Source organism: Rhincodon typus, chromosome 7 (genome assembly GCF_021869965.1).
Source record: "Rhincodon typus isolate 14 chromosome 7, sRhiTyp1.1, whole genome shotgun sequence".
Taxonomy (NCBI): domain Eukaryota; kingdom Metazoa; phylum Chordata; class Chondrichthyes; order Orectolobiformes; family Rhincodontidae; genus Rhincodon; species Rhincodon typus.
In genome coordinates this window covers 56,408,928-56,420,404 of record NC_063338.1, presented here as the reverse complement: position 1 = coordinate 56,420,404, position 11,477 = coordinate 56,408,928, and the positions used below count along the sequence as shown (strand labels likewise).

The 11,477-nt window shown below is 40.8% G+C and overlaps 1 protein-coding gene across 1 annotated transcript in view; it reads left to right on the top strand.

Annotated features, from left to right (window-relative positions):
• ifih1 (interferon induced with helicase C domain 1) overlaps positions 1-11,477 on the top strand; it is a 130,463-nt gene that overhangs the window by 86,857 nt on the left and 32,129 nt on the right. The gene's annotated exons all lie outside the window — the stretch shown is intronic.

Genomic DNA, 11,477 nt, shown 5'->3' with positions numbered 1-11,477 from the left:
GGAGAGACTTCCTCTTCCTTCAGGACCAGCTGTGGAGGCCACGATACCTGCTCTGAGATCGCCAATTTGGAGCAGTCTCAGCCATCAGCAGGAATGCCCAGCACTGTAGGAACAAGATCAAAGGCCTTCCCCACTCACCAACATAAATTTCACTGTCTTCTCTTCAGTAATTCACACTAAATCTATCTCTGCAACTGGACCCACCTCCCACTGAGATCATGCTCAACCATGCCCACTATTGTCTGCAACATCTTCCCTATTCACCCTCACTGAATCCATAACTGCAACACCCCTAACCCTGCATATCTTCCATGCAGCCTACTCTCTCAGTTAGGGAACTGACCCACCTGCATCAAAAACAATAGCTGTGCCGCGCACTTTCAACTTCCATAATGTCTGCCTCTCTCTCCCATCCAGCAGCAAATCAGCCCACAGCAGGGCAGAAAGAATCAAGATGGGTGGTGTGTTGCCCATTTATTCAGCTTCTCACCCATTATCAGCAGAGAATCTTAGCATTGCCTGCCCTGTGCAAGCCCTGAACTGGTCACAAAGGATGTTGTTGACTGACTGTGCCAGGAACCCCTGAGTGAAAGCAATGCCCTTGACTGGATTTAGGTGTGTTTATAACTGTGGCAATCTTCCTGCCTTTGTTTCTGTGGTAAATAACTTGGGGAAAACAGTAGTAATATTAATCTTATATCTCTGACTGAAGGGACAATGTGAAAAATGTAAGGCAAGGCAATGCAAGGCTTAGATTTGGAATGATTGAGTCCCATGACAGTAAAAAAATGCTGGAAATCCAGCCTCGTCCAGTCCATAAGCTGGGTGCATAATTCCTGCAGCAAAGTGTCCTTGCTGTTGCATTACAATGATAGTTTCTAGTGTGCCCTGAGGTGCATCATTAAAATCCAGAAGTATCTGTAAATGGATCCAGTATGTGCTACAAGTGCTCATTGAAGCTAGAACATGTCTGATGCCAATGGATTGCAGGTGGCTGCTGCCCATGCACAGGGTATGAAGTTGGTGCCCAGTGTCCAGTACGGAGGGTATTTTGGAGAAAGCGAGTTGAACTCACCAACAACCTGCACTGGTTTCCATGTTGAGATTTCATCATGTTTGGTAATTTTGGCAAGTTTGGTAAGATGGCAACTCATGGCAAGTTGGGCTGTTAACAGATTGTTTAACATGCAATAATGTGTATCAAATGGGAACTCATTGCTGCCTAGCAAGAATCTTGCCATCTGCATGAGAAAAGTCAACAGGATATTCCCAGATGATCTTGACATTGTCACCCAATTCTATCATTTCTTTGCATAGCACTAAAAAAAAAGTTGAACCGGTAGGTTTGAGGAACAGCAAGAAATATTTTAAAAGACATCAGAATGGCATTATTAACTTAGTGGAATGGACAGTTGGCTGGCGGATGCAACTTAATGCAGAGAAACTTGTGACATAGTGTACAAGTGGGAAAAAAAACAATTGGAGATTAAGATTCAATTGAATGACATTTGGAAGATGTTGGTGATTAAGGAAGAAAAAAGGTTCAAATACATAAATCCTTGAAATATGTCAAAGACTACTGTGATTTTAAGGGAAAAGTCGGAAGAAAAGAATTAATGCAGGTAAAGATACAAACTTATAGACATAAAGCAGCTTGGCAGGATTAATTTGAACAAGTCACAATGGGCTCCTTTTATGCTGTAAACCTCAAAGTTTCTTTGTTATTTAAAAAAAAAGCTATGTTGTGTTCAATTTTGTGAAGCTAAACTCCTGATATTGTTCCTTTGTAATGCACTCTATCTACAGGAACTATAATTACCCTTGTCTACACCATTTTATCTAATTCTATGTACTGGACATCTCCATAAAAAGAACAAAGTAAGTGTGTAACAAAGCTAAAGCTAACATCTAAACTAACTTGTTCCAGGTGACCCATCAGAACCAATATTTATACTACTTCAGCTTGTCCAGCTACACAGACTTCGGTGGTTTAGTAGTCAGGCTAAACCATCTTTTACCTTTGTGACTTCACATGTCAATTTTTATTATTTAAATGATTGTTGTACAATGCCTTGAAGAAAAACAAGCACATGCCTGTGTCAACTGAGCATAAGCATGAGAAATATTTAACCTTTGTGCCTGATGGATAATAAAAGTAAATGCTGAGATTTCCATGATGAATAGCTTGTTTCTAAACACCAAGCAATGTGAAAGTAAAAATACGATAGTCCTACTGGACTTTGACTTTCCACCTTGTATTTAATGTAGAAAAGACTGAAATAAATATGTCTACCCTTAAGATAAAGTTCTGAGTCATATTGCCTGTGCTAAACGTTACTGAATGTTGGTTCTTGCATGTTCATCTTTTATTTTCACAAGATTGCGTAAATTACATATGTCAATGGAGGTCATCAATTATATTACATTCACAAATTCTTGCCTATACTCAATCACACCCTTGCTTCCACATTTGACGGCCTAGTCGCCACAAAAATCACGAATGATTTAAAACCCTGACCATTCCAGTAAAGCGGTCCTCGTCTCTGCTTTCTCAAATTCAGGGCATACAGACTTATGGACTATAATATATAGGAGCAGAACTCAGCCATTCAGACCATCAAGTTTGCTTTGCCCTTCAATGAGATTCATGGCTGATCTGATAATCCATAGCACCACTTTCCTGTCTTTTCTGCATACCCCTTGATTTCCTTATTCATTAGGTATCTGTCTATCTTAGCCTTGATCATGTTTAAAGACCCAACCTCTCCAGGTCTCTGCAGAAAAGAATTCTACAGATTCACACCCCTCTGAGAGAAGAAATTCCTTCTCATTTCTGTCATAACTGAGCAACCCATTACTCTGAGGTCATATCTTTTGTTCTAGACAGACCCAATCGTCTAGGCCCGAAACGTCAGCCTCTCTGCTCCTATGATGCTGCTTGGCCTGCTGTGTTCATCCAGCCCTGCACCTTGTTGTCTCGGATTCTCCAGCATCTGCAGTTCCTACTATCCCCAATCCACTCTCTGCAGCTACCTTATGAACACCCCAAAATTCTTATATGTTTCAATAAGGCTGCCTCTCATTCTTCCAATGAGTACATCGTAGTCAAGTTCTCCTCTTAAGAGAATCCCACTATACCCAGAATCAGTCAAGTAAAACCTCTCTAGAATGCCTTGATGTCAGTATATCTTTCACAGATATGGGAAAAAAAATCTGTGCACATTATTCCAGGTCTACCTAGTGTCTCATATAGTGTTCACAAGACTTTCCTGTTTTCATACTCTATTCCCTTTGAAATCAAGGCCAAAATGCTATTTGCCTTCCCTATTGCCCGCTGAACTTTGATGCTACTATGGTTGATAACTGGTATTTCCATTCATCATTATATCTGCTTGAAACACACATAAAGTGAACCAGATCCTACTCTCATCTGCTAAAACCACTGCCTACTCCAGGATCATCCTAAAGAGCAAAGATAACATTTCGCTTACTTTCTCTACTAAAATCTACACTCAAAAATCACCCCCACCCCACCAATAACTCCAACAGCAAGTGAAAATCAAACTCAAGGACTACTTTTTCACTAAGATTGTGACCATCCAATCAGATGCCTGCCACCTTCCTCTCTTCTTCTACACCATCTGACCAAATGTCCTCTGTGCCTCCCCATCCTAGCCCTGCATGGATATCTTTCTCCAGTTTCTCTCCTGTCATATCCTCTCAAGAGCTCATCATATTAATGACACCCATCTCCAGAACCCTATTTTAACTAAACCTCTGATCACCCAATTTCCCTGATATTGTTAATGCAGTTCTCCTTCTACAGTTTCTGACCCACTCTCCTTTGATTTTGCCATCATTACCCCCTCCTCAAAAAGTCCTGTGTACATCCTCTCCCATCCTTTTCAAACTATCACCTCAAGTTCAATCACCCATTCCACTCCAAAGTTCCTAAGCTTATTGTCATATTCTAAATCCATATTCAACCTTTACAGAACTTCATGTTTGAATACCCATCAATCAGATTTCCACCTCTGTTTCTTTTTTCAGTCCATTCATGGGATGTGGGCATCACTGGTTCAGCCAGCATTTATTTCCAATGCCTAATTTCCTTGGAAAAAGTGGTGTTGAGCTGCCTTCTTGAACTCACTGTAGTCCATGTGGTGTAGGTACATTCATCATGATGTAAGGAAGGGAGTTCTGGGATTTTGACCCAGTAACAGTGAAGGCATGGTGATATAGCTGCACGTCAGGCTGGTGCCTGATTTAGAGGGGAACCTACAGGTAATGGTCATCCCATGCATCTACTGCCTTTGTCTTTCTAGTTAGTCTAAGGAGGCTGTGAGTTGTTGCAGTGCATCATGCAGGTGATACACACTGCTCCACTGCGTGCCAGTGATGAAGGGAGGGAATGTTGAAGGTAGTGATGGGATGGCAATCAACTAGCCACTTTATCCAGTCTGCATTCAAGTTTCTTGAATGTTCTTGGAGCTGACATGTGCCTTTTAATTGGTGGATAGGCTTTGAGGAATCAGGAGATGACTCCCTCACTACAGAATTCCTCGCGTCTACTTTGTCTGTATGGTCAGAATTGTACCACTGCTACCATACTGAAAAGGTTCTTATCAAAGTCACAGATACCATCCTAGGAGACTCTGCCAAAGGTAAACAACCCCTCTTTATTCTACTCAATCTCTCAGCAGTCTTTGGCATGGTTGAACAAATTGTGCTCTTCCAAAACCTTTCACTATCAACCAGTTGGTTAAGTCAACATTCACCTGGCTCCATTTTTATCTAATCAGAGCCAGAATATTCTCTGCAATGGCTTCTCTTCCCACTTAGTCTCCAATACTTTGAGTGTTCCCAAAGCATCAATCCTTGGCCCCTCCTTTTACTCATCTCTACATGCTGTCCCTGAGTGACATCATCCAAAATCAGCTTTCACATATACACTGATGACAACCAGCTCTACCTCATCAACAATTGTTGACATCTCTATATTTCTATATTATAAGACTGCATAGCTGACGTCTAGTACCAATTCAGAAGATATTTCATCCAATAAAATACTGAAAACATGAGAGTTATAATAAAACCATTGCAAATTCTATTCCCTTGCCACCAACTGCAGCATTTACGTACTAACTGTTTGAGGCTCAACTACCTGTTCACAATATCAGATGTCATATCTGACCAAAAGATTAACTTCTGACCACCCACATTTATTTCCACTTCATAAAGTTCTCTAACTCTCTCGCATTCCCCACTCCTGCCTTAGCTCATCTGCTGCTGAAACTACATTTTTGTTACTTCTGGGCCTGACTGTTCTAAGGGACTACTGGGCAGTCTCCTGTGCTCTATTCTTCATAATCTTGAGGCCATCTAAAATGCTGCTGACTATTTTGATTCACACTATGACCCATCCCTTTATGTTCCATGATTTACATTGATTCCTGTTAAAGCTACTTCTCAATTTTAAAATTCTTGTTATCATTTGTAAATCCTTCTATGGTCACCCCATTCCCAGTCTCTATAATCTCCCCCAGTCCTACAGCCATCTAAGGTACCTGAGTTCTTCTAATTCTGGCCTCTTGAGACTGTTGGATTTTAATTGCTCTACCATTAGTGGTCGTACCTTCCTTTTCTTAAATCCCTATGTATTGAACATTCTCTTTACACCTGTCTGATTCTCTACATTGCTCTCCCCACTTTAAGATCCTCCTTAAAACTTAACGTTAGAGCAAAATTTGGGTGATCTGCCCTGGTATCTCCTCATGTGGCTTGGGGTCAAACTGTTTTATAATGCTAATGTGAAGCACCTTGGGATGTTTTATCAGTAAAGTGGCTATATAGTTACAATTTGGTGGTTTCATTAGCACTGGAAATTAACCTGAATGAATCTCTCTCTCTCTCCACCCCCCACTTTCTCTCTCTCTCTCTCATACACACATGCACAGGCATTCATCATAGAATCAAAACTATTCTTGAGTTTGAAAACCTCTAATAAATCATCAGTTAACTTTAACTGCTTTAAGGAGAATAATCCTGGCATCTCAGGATTAACTGAATCCTTCTTCCTTGATAACATTCCAATAAATTTCCCATATACCTTCTCTCAGGCTTGTACATCCATCTGAATGGGCCGTGTCCAGAAGTGGACACGATGCTTGTTGAGGATAAAACAGTGATTTACAATAGTTTTACATAACCTCCTTGCTTTTGTATTCTATTTCTCTATTAATAAAGTCAAGAATTCACTCAAATTTCTGAAGTGTGCTTCTGAACGTTCTGAAATGTTCCTGGCTCAGCAAACACTTTGGAAAATCACCTAGTGCATTTCTGGAGCAACACTTAAGTTGACAGGTATGAAAGCAGATATAAAATATTTAAAAAAGATTGTACTATTTGAAAATATTGTGGAATTCACAACTGCAATTTCGGTCTGTCGCGCATGATCTTATCCCTAATCCAAAATTTCAAAAGTAATATTCATTTTTTATTTTTCACACACCTCACTCTATTTCTCGCCTATGAAACTCACCCCCCACAACCCCAGTATTTTACTATTGATCAATCAGTGTCTCTACTACTTACTTTGCCCACTATCATGTCTTTACTATAGAAACAGCCTCACATCCACTCCATAAAAACAACAGCCCTTGCTTTACTTTCATTGCCAGTTGGTCTCTTTCACAGCTCTGTTTTTGTGAATTTGCAGAAAAGTGAGGCTTTCCAGCACTTCTGCAACAATTAAATCAGTTCACTTTTTTTTCATTGAGGGCACTCACGGACCCAGTTGCAGGGTAGTTTTGAAGAAGATACAACAATTTATCATTAGCACCTGAAGATTTTATACAATATGAAGAAATATTAGTTTAAGTGATGGTTATCCATGACTAACGTTACTGAATATATCAGATCTTATCTGTCATCTCGTTTTGTGAACCACATTTCCACAATTACACATATACTGTTTTCACACATGAGCAGATTCAAATGATGGCATCAAATGCTAAAGTGATGCTTCAACAAATTACAATCAGGCAAGGATTATATAACGATCTTGAATGCATGAGCTTCTCAGTCATACTTATTTAGATTTTTTTTGTGGGCTGACAGCAGGTCACAGTAGAAACACCACTTCACACTAGAATGACATTAGGAACTGGCCTAGAAATTCAATGGCAACAAACACATTTTTCAGGCAATAAACAGTCACACATCCCATGGCAGACTGGAAATACATTCTATAAAGATTGGACTGCGATATTCAGTGTAGAATTACAGGCAAAAAAAAAATCTAGGGCCCATCACTAGACTCTTTGCATCTGCAAATAAGAGGCTGAACAATTATTTCAGGCCCCCTGTGAAACATAGATTGCCTTGTGGAAGTCATGCTGGCTGTATGCAATCTAATAGTCAGCCTTTACATGGACTCCTGCAGGCTGCAAGTGATTAGTAAGCCAGGAGTAGCTGGAGTGTTCTTCCTGACACTATATGAGAAAAGTCACTGCTTGCCCCAATTCTGACTGCAACATTCCCATATCTGATCAAAGGTTGAACCTCTTTCTTGTAGCCCCCTTCAGATCATTCCCGCCTCAAGTCACTGTTCTCACTCTCTCGGTCAACCTTCCTTTTCTCAATCACCTTTAAAGATTTACCTGAGGGTCGCTGCTAAAGAGACTTCTCTACTGAGCTTCGTAAAGATGTCCATAGGGTGTCAACAGTTCAACATTTCGATCAAGATGAGGCCTGAGGCCCAATGTAATGTGGGCATCTGGCCCATCCGGTCAGGCCCAGAAGTTGTTTTGAATGATATGAATCTCACTGGAATGATTTTTAGCTGCTTGCCTTGCATTATTCATATATAAATGTGAAAGTGGAGGAGCCAAGTCATACTGTGCACTCTTTTCCTATTGTTTACAGAAGCAAATGTACTTGCAATTTACAGCATTGGAATCCTCCCAATTTCCTTCAGTCACAGACCTGAAATGTTAACTCAGATTCTCTCCACAGATGCTGCCATAAGCTGCTGAGTATTTCCAATATTTTCTGTTTTTATTTCAGATTGACAGGCAGGGGGTGGGGGGGACAGGGGGAAGGGGAGTGGTGCAATCTTCAGTGAAGATTCAGCAGAGAAAATGAACAGCCAAAATTAGAAGATACCACAAGGGAATCAAGAAGGCATAGAAATTATAGGCCGGTTAAGGCAAAAGGGAGTTTGGCAAACAAGCTTGGATGGCATTTATTTTAATGCAAAGAGTCTGAAGAGCAAGGCAGATGAACTGAGGGCACAAATTAAAACGTGATAGTATGATTTAATTGCTATTTCTAAGGCATAGTTTAGAGAGGGACAGGACTGGCAGCTCAATGTCCCAGGGAAAAGGGTCTTAAGGTGAAACAGGGAAGGAGACAAGAGAGGTGATGTTGCAATATTGATCGTGGAAACAATTACAGCAGTATGGAAGGAAGACATCCTAGAAGGCTTCTCAAATGATGTCATACAGGGAGAACAAAAAACCAAAAAGGTGCAATCACATTGCTGGGAGCGTACTAGAGGTCCCTTCGAATGAGACAAAAAGAAGAACAGATAAGTTGGTAAGTTTCAGAGAATTGTGTAAGTATTGGGGTAGTGATAGTAGAGATTTCAACTTCCCCAACATTAATTGAGGTATTCACAGTGTGAAAGATTTAAAGGGAGCAGAATTCTTAAAATGTATCCAGGACAGTCGATATTATGTAGAAGGCCTTGCAAGAGAGTGGCAGTCCTGGAGGTAATTTTAGGTAATGAAGTCAACTACTTGGTTGAAGTATCAGTGGGGGAGCATTTTGCAAACAGTGATCATAACTCTGTTAGATTCAAGATTGTTATGGAAGAGGATAAGGTGGACCTGAAATCATAGTTCTAAAGTGAGGGAAGGCTGATTTTAATAGGATCTGGTATAATTCGGCTAGAGCAGACTGGGAACAGATACTTTTAGGTAAATCTGTGTCAGAGCTGTGACACACATTCAAGAAGGAAATAGAGACAGTATAGGGCTAACATGTTCTAATAAGACAAAGCATGGGACCAACAATTCCTGTGATCCTGGATATCAAGAGATATACAGGATTGGTTAAAGAGAAAAAGGAAACCTTATGGCAAATATGGAGGGCTGAAAATAGCAGAAGACCTGGAGGAATACTGAATGTGCAAAGAGAAACATAAAAAGAAAATTAGGAGAGTGTAAAGAGAGCATGGAAGGATAATGACAGGTAAAATAAAAGAAAATCTCAAATTATTTTACAATTACATTAAGGATATTAAGGGAAAGAGCAGGGACCATTAAGGCCCACATTGGTAAATTATGCATGGAGTCAGAGGATATAGGTATGGATTGAAATGAATATGTTGTGTTGGTGTTCACTCGTGAGCATGACAATGTGGGTATCGCATTCAGCTGCACAGAGATCAGTTAGGGATCTGGCTGCACATTAGTTGGGTCTGTCAATCCAAGTTGGCTGGGGTGGGCCATGGTCAGTCATAGGGCTCAGCTCAATAACAGTCAAAGTAGGGGCCACTGCTGTGGTCGGGAAGTTGGGGAACACAATTCTAGAGATTGGAAGCAGTATGCTGGGATGCAGACTGAACAATAATTCTGAAGGGAGGGTAAATCAATATTTAAAGGGGGAAGAGGCTTGGCAATGGAGGACATGGGCTCCTGGGGGGTGGCCATCAACTATCACAACTACCCTGGCCTCAGTAGAGGCATAGTGCAATATAGTGATTGACATGACTAAACTGTAGGTCCAGGGCTTTCAGGTGTTGAGAAAGGAAGGTGTAATTCAAAGAAGAGTGCAAGAATGTTTGGAAGCTCAGTAGTGATGGGTTCAATAAGGGGTTTCAGCAAGAAAGGAAGCTGGAGGTTTGGATGGGGCTCCTTGATTACTAACTCAGTTTGTGACTTGCTGTGCTAAGTGCAACTTTGGTTTCCATATGCATGTAAATCATAAGTGTGCAATGGAAATGGAAAGTGAGCCCAACTACACCTGGAGTGGATGCAGTAAATGTTGTATTTTTCTGGCATAGCACATGAGTTTTACAGTCACAGAATTGTTACAGTGTACACGGAGACCTTTCTGCACAATGTGCCTGCACCTTTTCTATTACCTAATACCAATCTCCCTTCTTTTTCTCCATATCCTTGAACATCATTTCTATCCAAGTGGTGATCCAGTGCCCTTCCGAATGCCTCAGCTGAACCTGCCTCCATCACATTTCCAGGTCGTGCATTCAACACCCTAAGTGCTCACTGCGCGAGAAAGCTTTACCACACATCACCCTTGCTTCGTTTGTACATCACTTTAGTTTAATGCGCTATCATTCTTTTTTCTTTTGTAAGCAGGAACAGCTTTGCCCTCTCTGTCCAGTCCTCTCATGATATTGTAAAGCTCTATCAAACATCCTCTCAGCCTTTTTCTCTCTAAGGAGAACAATCCCAACTTCCTCAAGCTATCCTCATAACTGAAGTTTCTCATTCCTGGAACCATTCATGCAAAATAAAACAAAGAACTGCAGGTGCTGTGAAAAAAATGTACACAGAATTTAATGCAGAAACTAAGCAGTTCTGTCAGCCTCTGTGAAGAGAAAGAAGAGTTAATGTTTCAAGTTCCAGTGATCTTTCTTCAGAACTCCTGTGCCCATTCTCAAGAAGGATCATTGGACTCAAAAATGTTAACCATTATTGTAAATCACTTCTGCACTCTCTCCAATGATTTCACATCTTTCCTATAATGTGGCACTCACACTGTGCACAATACTCCAGCTGAAGTCTAGTGATATGTGACTCTTCAAGGGCAATTTCATTTATCAGGCACTTTCACAATACAAGTTGAAGTCACCTTTTATCATAGTAACTTACATGTGAAATGCATGCAGTGTCCAACAAATCCTAGTCACAAACAATCTTGACTATGTCATTGGTTAATAAAGACTGACCATTGTCATCTCTATGAAGCAGCAGTAATGTCGGGAGAACATAAAGTGTCAACTCTGGGCCACAATTCACAAAGACAGTCCAGCATCTCATAGGCTGCCCAATGGAGCTGATTTCTCCTCACCTTGAACTGTAAGTATTCCCTAACATGCTCTTATATGCAATACTGGTTTTCTTGAGTCATGTGAGGATGGGGGGACAAGGTATGCCCAGAGAATTGTTTGTTTTTGGTTTGCCTTCCAATATGTGCATGGTGAAGGGCAACTCCTGATTAACAGCTCTTGATTTGCTGCATGGCTGGGTGCCAGGAATCCCTGGAGATCCCAGCTGTACTGATTACTTTTGTCTATGGTAAGGGGAAGACAGGATGAGTGGGGCACCAGACAGTCATGGTGCATAGCTTTCGAAGCATGTTTCGGAGAACAGTGTGAGAAAATGTGCTAAATTCTTCATGAAATTTGCCAAAAGATATAAGATGGTGCCGACACAAAGCGACTCTTT